This window comes from Hyperolius riggenbachi, chromosome 8 (assembly GCF_040937935.1).
Source record: "Hyperolius riggenbachi isolate aHypRig1 chromosome 8, aHypRig1.pri, whole genome shotgun sequence".
Taxonomy (NCBI): Eukaryota; Metazoa; Chordata; class Amphibia; order Anura; family Hyperoliidae; genus Hyperolius; species Hyperolius riggenbachi.
Window position 1 is genome coordinate 232,237,622 of NC_090653.1, and position 14,209 is coordinate 232,251,830.

The 14,209-nt window shown below is 44.5% G+C and overlaps 1 protein-coding gene across 1 annotated transcript in view; it reads right to left on the bottom strand.

The window, feature by feature from the left end:
* ALAS2 (5'-aminolevulinate synthase 2) overlaps positions 1 to 13,435 on the bottom strand; it is a 67,194-nt gene extending 53,759 nt beyond the window's left edge. Inside the window, exon 1 of the mRNA XM_068248333.1 lies at positions 13,359 to 13,435. The gene's annotated coding sequence lies outside the window, so the exon portion shown is untranslated. The remainder of the gene's footprint in view (positions 1 to 13,358) is intronic.
* Positions 13,436 to 14,209: the final 774 nt, after the last annotated feature.

Consider the following 14,209-nt stretch of genomic DNA (forward strand, 5'->3'; position numbering starts at 1 on the left):
GCATGTTGGGGTATCGATTTCTAACAGATCGAATTGGCTGGATATCAATGGAAAAAACAACCAGTGTATGGTCTTAATTGACCTTAATTACTGCAAAATTCTGGCTTACAAAAGTAATACATTTGTCTTATGCGGCGGTACACTCAGAGCTAACTTGCAGTATTTGGAGCTGTCAGGATTCTGCTGAGTAGGCGACTATCTTACAGACAAGGCAGAGAGATGGAGAATGTCCGTAACAGATAAAGCCTGCATAGGGTGTTATCTGGTGGTATTACAGAGTCACACCCAGCTGGTGCTGGCCCAGATCACAGCTTATACTGTACACACTACCAGCTTCAGAACTTATCACTGCCTGGGAGACATGGGGGCAGGGCAAAGACAGGGATAGAAAGCAGAGACATGGAATGTACTTCTAACTTCAGACTCTAAAAGTCACACATAGCACCTGTAGTGAGAGGGACATAGAGGCTTCTAGCATTATTGTCTTTAAAGCCCATTTAAAATTTTAAATGAAAAAAAAAAACTTGGGGGCTTGTGCTAATATGTTTAGCATTGCTGTAGGTGCCTCTTCCTCTTTGCAGTGTGTCCTCAGGAGAGTGAGATCTCCTCCTAATCACAGCGGGAGCTTTCCCCTCCTCAGTCAGTACTGCAGCACCCATGGGCATAGGCCACATAGGCCATAGCCTAGCAGGAGGTTTCCTCATGTGAGGGCCCCCTTATAGGCCACATAGGCCATAGCCTAGCAGGAGGTTGCCTCATGTGAGGGCCCCCTTATAGGCCACATAGGCCATAGCCTAGCAGGAGGTTGCCTCATGTGAGGGCCCCCTTATAGGCCACATAGGCCATAGCCTAGCAGGAGGTTGTCTCATGTGAGGGCCCCCTTATAGGCCACATAGGCCATAGCCTAGCAGGAGGTTGCCTCATGTGAGGGCCCCCTTATGAAGAGCACATCAAGGCAACTTCTTGGATACCTCAGCAAGGGAGCCAGGGAGAGAGCGGTGGTCCTAATTAAATGAAGACTGGCTGTGGAACATAGAGGGAGCAGCCTTTTCATGAGGTGCTCTAATAGAGGAAGGTGGGAGCTGCTGTACCTTGTAAATAGATGGAGGTGAAGCTTATGTACATGGAAGGATAAATTGCAAATGGGGGAAAGGGAGGCAATAAGTTCTTGATTTCAGTAAATTAACACTGAGTATAATTGGGAGGAGTTCTCAACCTAGCAGTAAAGTCTAGGCCCTGTATTCTCAACTTGGCCATACCGCTTGGGGGTACTTAGGTGGGGTTTAGGAGGTACTTGAAAAAATCATAGTCAGTCTATTACAGCGAGTTTTGGGATTCAAAACAATAAATCATTTATACCTAAAGGGAACCTGAAGTGATTTTTAAACTTGAGTTTCTCAAAAACTAGAGGTCTTTGAAAAATGTTTTTGACTTGTTCCCACTATTCCCCTTAACATACCAAGCAATTTTGGTAACGATAGCATGTATGGAGGCTTTGCTATTAAAGTGAATGGGAACCACATTTAAAAAAAATGAAGCAAATACTTACCTAAGGAGAGGGAAGGCTCTGGGTCATATAGAGCCTTCCGTCTCCTCTCTCGGTGCTCTCTATCCTGTGCTAGCCCCCCCCCCCCCCGTTTCAATCCCTCGCTGAAAGGGTATTTGGAAGTCTTCGGGAGTCGTGTCCTCCCAAAGACGTGGGGCTCCATACTGCACAGGCGTGAGCGTGTAAGAGAGTGTGCTTGCGCAGGCGCAGTACAGGGCCGCCCTTCTTCAGGAGCACTCGGGCTCCCTGAAGACTTCTGAAGCCTCCTTTGGCCAGGTAAAGCAGTATTTGACTATTTTAGTCAAATACTGCTACCGGGCGAATTAGCACCGGAACGAGGGGACCAGAAGAGGAGCCGGAAGGCTCTATAGGACCCATAGCCTTCCCTCTCCTTGGGTAAGTATCTGTCTAATTTTTTTAAATGCGGTTCCCATTCACTTTAACGGCACTAAATTACATTACATTACGCAAAATTACAAAATTATGGTTCCTGATTATGCTTAAATGCGAAATTAATTACAATTTTGCATCGTAATTATGCATTACAATGCAAAATTACAAGAAATTTGTGCTCCTCACTACGCCTTTACACCTACATTGATTACAATCAACGTAATTCATTCTTAACATAGACACTTGAGTGAATACAAGGCCAATGAGTGCAATGTAAGGAAATGTTTCAGGTAAGGATCAAGAGATATTTTTTTTTCAAGTAAGAAGCAGTAGGATTAGCAATATACTGTAACTTAGTCTATCGGCAATGAGTCAATAGCACTGAAAAGCTATGGTTATATTATTTTTTGGCTATGGGAGGAGGGGATCTGGATGCCTGGAGGTGCCCTTCAAGTAGCAACACGAACTCCTCCTCAACCAATGGATAAGACAGTGAGCAGCTCTAGTTTAAGGACACACAAGGTGAACATTGAAATGTATCCTTACTTATCCGGGGCTTCTTCGAGCCCCTAGAAGTCTTCTGGGTCCCTCGCTGCTGCCCCAGTGCTACCCGGTGTCCCGTTGGCCGCCTGTAAGACTCGATAACCCATTGGCTGATCGCTGTTTCTGCACACGTGTGGGTGCGAACCCCTGTGTGTAAATAGGCCCACAGTGGGCCCGCGCAGACTACTGCGTAGGAGCAGTACGTGCATCGTGACGTGGGCGCGTTTGTGTGCATGCGCAGGAGCACTGATCCATCAATGGGTTGGCAAGCCTTACGGGTGGCCAGCGAGGAAGCTAAGAAATAAAACATTAGCATCAGAGACATAAGTCTAATATTGTTTCCAGTACAGGAAGAGTTAAGACACTCTAGTTGTTTCTATGCAAAAGAGCCACTGAGCTCCACACTTTCAAAGGTGCAGAGAGCTCTGTCTTCTGAAGCTTATCTCAACTGTCAGTCATTGTATCTTCTTTTTCTCTGCAGAGAACAGGTCAATAGTTCACTAGCCTGCTCTGTAGATCTGCTGCATGCTTATTCCGGGTCTATGGCTAAAAGTATTAGAGGCAGAGGATCAACAGGATAGCCAGGCAACTAGTATTTCTTAAAAGGAAATACATATGGCAGCCTCCATATCCCTCTCACTTCAGGTGTCCTTTAAGAACAACCCAGGCAGCTCTTAGCCTCTTACTTCCAGTTACTGGTCTGAATGACATGCATTGCTGCTTCTCATCTGCATGCGTGCTTATTGCTTACAGGCCATGACAAGGACCCTCAGACACACACCACACGGGTACGGTCCTCCAGGCACAGATGTCTACCTAGTCGTATGCAAGAACTCAGGAGAGGAGTTTGTTTATATAGTATCTGTGTATAAAGAGTCAGATAAAAAACAACTTCCCCAAGCAAAGCAAATCTAGAACATACAGAACATTGAGGCAGGAGTCACACTTGTCTGCTTTCAAGCACGTTTTCTGCACAGAAAAACAGATTTCAACTGAGTACTCATGCTAATAAATAGGCTAGGTCACACTTGAATGCAAATTTTGCGTGCAGAAAAAAAACTGATGTCCTGCTGGAGAATTGTGCACATTTTGCCAATTTTTTCTCTATCAATTACATTAGCTGCTTTGAAAAAAAAAATACTTTTTTTCTGCATACAAATGCAGAAAAGAAAAGGCAGGGGTCACACTTGTCTTTCAGTTTTCTACGCTGTTCAGAAAACTGAAAGACAAGTGTGACCCCTGCCTCAGCCTGAACAGTTATAGCACTACTTATGACAATGAGGTGCATTCACCTCTCATGGCTGGAACTGTCATTCAAGATCCTAATGATAAAAAAGGGTTCCTGCACTTAAATAGTGTAATTTAAATTTAAACTTTCTTGCTGTACAGTGGCTTTCAAAAGTATTCGGCCCCTTTGAAGTTTTCCACATTTTGCCACATTACTGCCACAAACATGAATCAATTTTATTGGAATTCCATGTGAAAGACCAAAACAAAGTGGTGTACACGTGAGAAGTGGAACGAAAATCATACATGATTCCAAACATTTTTTTACAAATCAATAACTGCAAAGTGGGGTGTGCGTAATTATTCAGCCCCCCTGAGTCAATACTTTGTAGAACCACCTTTTGATGCAATTACAGCTGCAAGTCTTTTAGGATATGTCTCTAGCAGCTTTGCACATCTAGAGACTGAAATCCTTGCCCATTCTTCTTTGCAAAACAGATCCAGCTCAGTCAGATTAGATGGACAGCATTTGTTAACAGCAGTTTTTAGATCTTGCCACAGATTCTCGATTGGATTTAGATCTGGACTTTGACTGGGCCATTCTAACACATGAATATGTTTTGTTTTAAACCATTCCATTGTTGCCCTGGCTTTATGTTTAGGGTCATTCTCCTGCTGGAAGGTGAACCTCCACCCCAGTCTCAAGTCTTTTGCAGACTCCAAGAGGTTTTCTTCCAAGATTGCCCTGTATTTGGCTCCATCCTTCTTCCCATCAACTCTGACCAGCTTCCCTGTCCCTGTTGAAGAGAAGCACCCCCAGAGCATGATGCTGCCACAGCGGGGATGGTGTGTTTTGAGTGATTCTTAGTGCTAGTTTTCCACCACACATAGCGTTTTGCATTTTGGCCAAAAAGTTCCATTTTGGTTTAATCTGACCAGAGCACCTTCTTCCACATGTTTGCTGTGTCCCCCACATGGCTTGTGGCAAATTGCAAACAGGACTTTTTATGCTTTTCTGTTAACAATGGCTTTCTTCTTGCCACTCTTTCATAAAGGCCAACTTTGTGTAGTGGACGACTAATAGTTGTCCTATGGACAGATTCCCCCACCTGAGGTGTATATCTCTGCAGCTCGTCCAGAGTCACCATGGGCCTCTTGAGTGCATTTCTGCAAGGCTTTGGAAATCTTTTTGTAACCTAAGCCTGCTTTAAATTTTTCAATAACTTTATCCCTGACCTGTCTGGTGTGTTCTTTGGACTTCATGGTGTTGTTGCTCCCAATATTCTCTTAGACAACCTCTGAGGCCGTCACAGAGCAGCTGTATTTGTACTGACATTAGATTACACACAGGTGCACTCTATTTAGTCATTAGCACTCATCAGGAAATGTCTCTGGGCAACTGACTGCACTCAGACCAAAGGGGGCTAAATACTTACGCACACCCCACTTTGCAGTTATTTATTTATTGTAAAAAATGTTTGGAATCATGTATGATTTTCGTTCCACTTCTCACGTGTACACCACTTTGTATTGGACTTTCCAGTGGAATTCCAATAAAATTGATTCATGTTTGTGGCAGTAATGTGACAAAATGTGGAAAACTTCAAGGGGGCCGAATACTTTTGCAAGCCACTATATATCAAATGCAGATGATCGTTTCGTGGATGCACAGACCCCTTTCTCAATGTATGGAACAGCACAGATATAGATATACATAAATAGAACAAATATATGAAGCATTACATTAAAGAGGAACTGTAGTCAAAATAACATAATGAATAAAATTGCTTATTTATTTTACAATATTAATTTATAAATTATTTAGTCAGTGTTTTCCCATTGTACATTTTTTCCTCTCCCTAATTTACTTTAACATTATGAAAAGTTCACTTACTGAGAATTCTAAAGCCAGTAGAAAATATCCCTAGTATCCCCGAATGCTCTGTAGCGATATTTCTGCATAATAAACAGCCTAGGCTAAGCCTTAGTAGGAGGGAGGGGCTACATTCCAATATACAGCAATATATGACTATAGTAAGTGTTTCTAGTGCTGAAACCAGGATTTTAACGTAAAAGTGGGTATCCTGAATAATTTATTATATTCTACTATACTGTATGTCGTTACAAACTTTTTTTTTCTTTAAGGTTATGTACACCAGAATAATATCAGTATGATGATATATTCCAGTCAAAATTCAAACAAATAAAATGGCAAAAAAATGTATACTATTATGGTATCATTATGGTAGCTCCACCCCCAATGTATTGCTTCATATGTTTGTTATGTTTATGTACAACCACACCTATACTGCTCCATGCACTGACACAGACATCTGTAGCATGTCACATGTATCTGGGCAGGCCTGATCTGGAGAGAGAGCCTTTCTGTGTAGACGCAAGGTGGCATTATGATAAGAGGGAGGTTCCGCCACAGAAAAGAGATAGAATATTCAACAATTTTGCTGATCTCAGCAGAAACATGCCACTGGGAAATAGACAGCAAATGCTAGAAATAGGAGATAAAATACTGGACAGCTTAGATGGTTATGTCAATAAGCCAGTCAAAAACTTGTACCTTCAATGCTGGATCTAACAGGAACTATCATGAGCTCTGGCTATATTACTGCCATCAGTGGTACACATTTTACACTGGGGCTCCTGCCTAGTAGTGATCTGCAGTTGTTAAGGAACTACAAGTCCCACAATGCATTTGCCTTTATGAATCATGACTTGGGCTGTCAGACTTCCGTAATGCATTGTGGGACTTGTACTCCTTGACAATTGGAGAGCCAAGTCTGCAGATCACTGGCCTATTAGATTCTTACAGCAAGGGCCCCACAGTCCCATAGCAGAGGTGAGAAATGACCGAGCATGAAGCAGTTATCATCCAATCATGTGGCAGCAGTGCAATACATAGAATCATGCAGATACAGGTCAGGACGGTTAGTTAAAGAGAACCCGAGGAGGGGATATGGGGGGCAGATGGGACACAGAGCCATGTTCTCTGCCTAATGACATAGCTCTGTGTCCCCCAACCGATGCACACTCTGCCCCCCCCCCCCCCCACCGCCGCGCTATAGCCTCCTAAATTTTGCGACAAGATTTGTCGCTAACTCGGAGGTAAACAGAAGGGAGAGGAATTCCCTGTTTAAAACACCCGCCAGGGGCGTTCCTACAAGGTTTCCTAAGCTGCCATTGGGCAGCTGTCTCCCCTGGCCGCGTCCTGCCGATCCGCTGCCTCCCTGCACTGTGTGAGAGACAACACAGTCTCTCAGTGCTGCATCATGACCCAGCGGTCACGCAAGTGAAAGTGGGCCATTGCAGCCCACGGGAGCGGCGGTTTTTGCAGCTACCTGTGGTGGCTGGATGGTGTAATGGTTAAGGGCTCTGCCTCAGATATGCAGGAGACCAGGGTTCGAATCTCGGCTCTGCCTGTTCAGTAAGCCAGCACCTATTCAGTAGGAGACCTTTGGCAAGTCTCCCTAACACTGCTACTGCCTATAGAGCGCGCCCTAGTGGCTGCTGCTCTGGCGCTTTGAGTCCGCCAGGAGAAAAGCGCGATATAAATGTTATTTGTCTTGTCTTGTACCTGTTCTCATCAGCCCTGCGGATCAGGTAGCCTACTTTTTTTTTTTTTTGAGCCCACCTCGGGCTCTCTTTAACATCCTTGGCGGTAATTCCGAGCTGAGCTCGGGCTATGCCGCCGCAGAGGATTGCTCTGGCCCTGCTGGGCCGATTTGCATAATTTTTTTTTCAAACACGCAGCAACGCACTTTGCTAGCTGCGTGTTTGTTTCGCTCGCCGCCACTCGCCGCCAATCCGCCGCTACCCGACATGAAAGAGGCCCCTTTTGCCAATCACCGCCAGGCTGCGCTATGGGGTGGACCGGGACTCCCTCTGACGTCATGACGTCAATGACGTCGATGACTTCAGTCCGATCGTCGCCTTGGCGACGGTGAAAGCCCAAACAGGAAATCCCGTTCAGAACGGGATTTCCTGTTAGGTATTTGCACCGGTGGGGATCAGAGGGGTGGGTGGGATAGCGAATGGAGGGGGGAAGCATGTAGCTAGCGCTAGGCTAACTACATGCTAAAAAAAAAATATAGCAAAAAAAAAACCCTTCCGCGGCCGTGCGCCGCAAATAATCATAACGGCAGGGAGGTTAAGGTTTACATTAAACATCACCTTGGGTCAAAATGTGGTACCCAACTTATAAAACCTCTGAATTTAAAGGCAGAACGATGGGGTTGCAAGCAAGCGCTAGAGAACATAGCTATAATAGGAAAAATGAACGTTTTGGAAGTTAACACAGGCAGGGCAGTGCTGTATCCACAGCACTAGCTTCACTGTCAGAGTGTTGTTGGGGTTCATACATACATATATGTATATAAATATGTATATAAATATATATATATATATATATATATATATATATATATATATATATATATATATATATATATATATGCACTATGCACAGTGTACAGAAAAAATACTGGAGCTGTTTCTCTATTAAGATGACTTATAGGATGATTGTATCCTGTAACCAATCAGCATGATGTTTACATTGCAATGCAGACAAGTTGCCTCCAAGTCTAGTATCTATTCTGCATGGCAAATTTCAAAGCAACTCAGTAATCTAATGCTGGGCATACACGGCTCGATTTTGCCGCTCGATTCTTCCGCTCCAATTCCCCACTTGATTCCGCAGGTGATTCTCTTATCTTTCACTCATTTTTCTTATCTTTTTCCATTGTCCTCAATGCATAATCGGGCGGCGAAACGATCAGGCGGGAGATCGGACGTGTCGAAAATTATCTATCGAGCCATCTAATTGACTGAGAATCAAGCCGTGTATTCCCAGCATAACACAGCCATTTCTATGCTGTACATTATAATTATCAGTACAACACACAACATGTGTGCCATAACTTATCATCCACTAACAAGACAGTTTTTAGAGAGATGTGAAGGCTGCCATTGCTGATCCCATTCTGAAAATGCAAATTGTCTGACTATAAGGCCCCGTTCACATTACAAACGCGGATGGCCACGCATGCGGAACGCAACGCATGCGACCGCACGCCATCCGCGTTTGTGTGCGTTGCGTGGCTGATTCCATCACTGAAAAGTGAATGGGACAGCCATGCGTTTTTACAAAAAATGCGTGCAGCATGCGTTCCCGGACCGCACAGGTCCGGAACGCATGCAGTGTGAACATCAGACATTGCACTCTATGCAATGTCTGATGTCGTGCGTGTCGGCCACCTGCACGCGTTTCCAAAACGCGGCTGGAAACGCGTGCAGTGTGAACGGGGCCTAAGGCTACTTTCAACACACACAAGCGATAGAACACAGCAGTACATGTATCCAGCTACATTTAAGTGGTCAGCAGGTGCTTGTCAGCCAATCAGGATGTACTGTCATACACCCTTTACCTGCCATACCACATCTAGCAGCCATTAGCATTCAGGTGGGAGGCTTCAGTTGGACGCCATCGCAAGATTGTGTCGCTAGCAGGACCGCCCCGTGCAGGCATCCCTCCCACAGGGGTCCCCAAAAAAAAAATTTAACCGCTCACCTGTCCGCCATGTCCTAAAGCTGAAAGAAAACGTTTAAAAACACACGATTGGTTCGCACGATGGCCAGGGCTACTTTCACACATTGGGACACTGCGCTCCCTGTACAAACAGGATCACAACGGAGGAGAAAAGTAACTAAAGTAATTAATGTTATGCCTGCGTTATGACCAGGGACGGGTTATTCTGGGCCACTGAAATGCATGTTGGGAAATGAAGTCCATTAATAGACTGAAACTCATGCATTGTGGTGGCCAGGTCCGCATGATATCACCATTGGCACTTCAAAATATGTCAGCTGCAGCTGGGACAGAGAAGATGTCAGACTGCGTACAGACTTAGGGCTAAGGAGCAGCCGCTGAATGCCCCTCCAACAGTCCACACCTTTTATCAGGGCCAGATTTAGGCCAAGGCCCACTAGGCCATGGCCTAGGGCACCACAGGAGCAAGGGCACCAAAGTAGCAGGCTAAACTGGTGCAGCATTTGTAAGCTTGCAAATACTGCAATGCAAGGAGATCAGAATAGCGCCTGACCACGGTACTCTACTGCTAGCCGCCTGTGCAGCAGCCACCTTGCTCTCTGTGCATGTTTGCATTGTGGCCGGCGGCTATGGACTTGGGAAGAATTGGAGACGGAAAGATTAAGGAAGCTTCTGCACTGGAGACGACCGGAGAAAGGAGTTACACTGATGGTTGCTGCAGTGTGATGGCGAGCTGGCTACCTATACTGAAAGGGCGGGTGGGAAAAGGAGGGATTAAGGGCGTCATCTGGCTACCTATACTGGAGGGAAAGGAGGGAGGAGTCACCTGGCTACCTATACTGGGGGGGGGGGGTAATCAGGCTACCTATACTAGAGGGAAGGGGGGAGGGGTAATCTGCCTGAAAAACCTGGGGGGTCATCAGGTTACCTATACTAGTGGGAAGGGAGTAGGGGTCATAGGGGTCACCTGGCTGCCTATACTGGGGGGGGGGGGGGTCATCAGTCTACCTATACTAGAGGGAGGGGGGAGGGGTCATCTGGCTACCTATACTGGAGGGAAGGGAAGGGGAGAGGGGTCATCTGGTTACCTATACTGGAGGGAAGGGGGAGAGGTCATCTGGCTACCTATACAGGAGGGAAGGGGAGAGGGATCATCTCGCTACCTACTGAAGAGGGGGGAGAGGGGGGCGGGTGGTGACAGTGGCCTTGGGCGGTAAAGCGTACAAATCCAGCCCTGCCTTTTACACTACATTCAATTCCAATGCAATTGCGGTTTTAAATCCTTTTTAAAAAGTTCTGCATGCTGCGTTTTTCATGTGTTATTTATATATTGTTAGCATTGAGTGAAGATTAGATTTGCTAATTGGAATCGGAATCGCACAGTGATTTGCAGTGTAAAAGTAGCCTCCAGGTGGCTATACATTATTACCGGTCCGGTACATTTTTTAGGTTTTTTTTTTTTTCAGACCGAAGAAATCTTGATCGAATAGTCAAAAAAATCGAGCCAATATACCATCCACTTATGACTTACTTTTCCTAAAATATCAAACAAATGATCGAATCGAAATGTAAGTTTTTATATTTTACTATCTGATTTTTTAAACACATCCGATTTTTATAAAAAAATAAAAGAAGAATTAAAAAAAAAAAAGCAATCCTTTTTTCTCGATCCAATTCCAAATAATTATTTTCAATTTTGTATATGATTGATTTTTTTATCGAAAAAATGGGAAGATTAATTGATTTGATTGTATCGTGTATGCAGGGGCAAACCCATGATTTTCAAGGGAGGGATTCCTGAAAGGTCTCCCTCAGCCACACACAATACAGTATAATAATATGGTAGGACATCATGGCAGGTACACATAATGCAATTTCCTGTCCGACCGACCGACAACGGGATAGAGATCAGGAGCAGTTTGGATACAGATAATAATGAGGACAGCCGACATTGGGGAAAGTGGAGCCTTCACACAGAAGGGCACAGGGCTGTGCTCATACCTGGCTATGTGCTCTGTGTGTTCCCCAGAGCTGCTCCATGCTCCGTTCACATGCTGCTTCTACATCCAAAGTCAACTGTAGCAGTGCAAGAGAGGGGGCGGTACTGTGAGCTGCAGCATACCTGGAGATATTCTGGTGTCTCAACTTGTGCCTGTCCCCAGACACTGCACTGCCCTGGTCTGAGGGGGGAATCTGGGCAGCTGTAATCCCCCCCCCCCTCCGCATTTGCCTATGGTGTATGACAACGTTGGGGGGGAAAGACCCATTTGTATGTTTTATTCTAGCAGCTCAGTTAAATGGCTACATTCACACTGAATGCTTTACAATGTGGAACAGATTACACAGTTGTCGTCTCACTGCCATGCGCATTGCCGTCCATCTGTAACAGCAGCGGTAGCGCACAGCTCAGCTTGCATTGATTACGTTCAAACATGATGCATCACAAAGCCAATGCGACAACATGAATGGGCCCACTTTTGGGTCATTGAAGCACATTACTGTGTGACTACCGGTAGGAGTTAAGTTAGGATGCAATGCCCATGGTGTGAACGCACTTTCATCTTGACGTCTAACCCAAACCATATCAAAGCCACACCCAAACCTTGTTATCACTGCCTAATAGAGTTGCTTGTGAGTGTTCACCAAAGTAATTTTCGCATGGAAAATGAACTTTCACCAAAACTGCAAACTGTCATTTATGAGTTATGAGCAAATTACACCTTTCAAAGCTTCTTCTTTTTTTTTTAAAATCACAAATGTATTACAAAATGATTTTCAAAGGCATTTTTGCTCAAAAGTCGAATTTTACATTACTTTCACGAAAATGAATGCGCAAAGAATTTTGCTCATCACTAGTGCCTAACCCTAGGCTGGATTCACACTTCTCTGTTTTTGTGTGCGTTTTCTGCATAGAGAACCAATGTTAATCAATGGGCTAGTTCACACTTGAATGCGTTTTTCACTTGCAGAAAAAAAATCTGACATCAGTGCAGCACTGTCAGAAAACTCATGCAGAAAAACGCACACAGAAAACTGACAGACAAGTGTGAAGCCAGCCAGAACTAACCTTTCCACTAATTTAAACTTTTCTGTATTAGCGAGAACTCTTCCCATACGTAAAGCAAAGCCGGTTGTGTCCCAAAATGACTTGTGACACCACAATTTTGCAGATTCTCACACCAAAACAACCTTCTTCACAAAGCTTCTCCTTAAAGGGAACCTAAACTGAGAGGGATATGGATGTTTCCTTTTAAACAATACCAGTTGCCTGGCAGTCCTGCTGATCTCTTTGGCTGCAGTAGTAATTGAATCACACACCTGAATCAAGCATGCAGCTAATCCAGTCTGACTTTAGTCAGAGAACCTGACCTGCATGCTTGTTCAGGGGCTGTGGCTAAAAGTATTAGAGACACAGGACCAGCAGGAGCGTCAGGCAACTGGTATTATTTTAAAAGGAAATATCCAAATCCTTCTCAGTTTAGGTTCGCTTTAAGGTGGCCACTAACTATCCAATTTCTAGCGAAAAATCTTTTGAGGGATCAGATAATTCTGATCGGAAGAAAAATCGTTCACTACACCATCAACTAACCAATCTTTGCTTCCTATCAATCGCAACCAACAAGAAAATCCAAATTTTGGTTTGATGAAAATCCAATCGGATGACTATTTTTATAATCGTTTTTAATCGATTGTGCCCATAAACTGAGATTATTTACAACCAATCCGATCAGAATTTCTGATCGCTCTAATGATTTTTTGCTAGAAATTGGACCGTTAGTGGCCACTTTAGACCCTCTGAATCACTAACCTAGGACAGATACTGCTGTAGGAGCATTTCCTATCATTTACTATAGGAAAAGTATAAAACTAAGCACAAGAAACAACTGTAAAAAATATCAAACAAACAAACAAAAAACAAAACAAGCAAATTAAAGCATTGGTTAATATGTCTTTTTTTACAGACTGTTTTAGGCACCTGTAGTACAAGCTGCAGTTTTAGCTACAAAGTTCCCATATCTGAGTATGTGTCTGCAGAGAACAATGGAATATCTATAGGTGGAAAAGAGATGGTGAATGTAAAAGGCTTACCTGTTGCCCTGCACTGAGGACGAACATGAAGTAATGACTGTCATTGCTGCGGTCCCTAGAGCTGTCCCTGGACACACCCACACACACTTGTCATTGGCCAGCTGAGTTTCCCAACTAAAGAAAAAAAATATATTGATATAGCACAGATAAGTGGATCTGTCTTGAAAAGAAGCTGGCGGTGGATGTGGCAAAATGAGTTCATACATTATAAGTGGTTTAGACAAGCTTGAGAATAGATGTAAGAGGAACTTCAGACAAAACCTATTTTTAAAAGGAAATTGCCCATTTAAATGTAGTTCCTTCATGCAGCTCATGCATTACATTACAAGTATCAACGGTAAACATTATTTCAGCTTTATTAAAGGGACTCCGAGCCCCGAATAAAAATGCCCCCCATAGCCTGTGAAGTCCTCCGGCATCCTCTTTTCCCCTCTCCTGGTCCGGTAATCGGCGACTCTCTGGTGAAGTCTCGCACGCGTGCCCCCACCGCGGCCCCATCGCACCATCACGCCGGTCGCTCATATGCATGGGTGGGTCTCTGAAGACTGAACCGCAAATGCGCAGGAGGCTTACGGCAACTGGCATGATGACGCGGCGGGGGCGCATATGCGCAACTTCACCAGAGAGTGGCGGAGCCGCCAACGGGACCAGGAGAGGGAAGAAGAGGACGCCGGAGAAACTTGCGGGCTACAGGGGACTGGAGGAAGCCCCAGGTAAGTCTAAATTTTGTTTTCATTCAGCGTTCAGGTTCCCTTTAACTTGTTTTCAATGTACATAGAAAATGCTCATTCACCAAAGTGCCTAGCAGTCAAATGCAAATCATGGCTTCCCTCCAAGCAAACTTTTTGAAT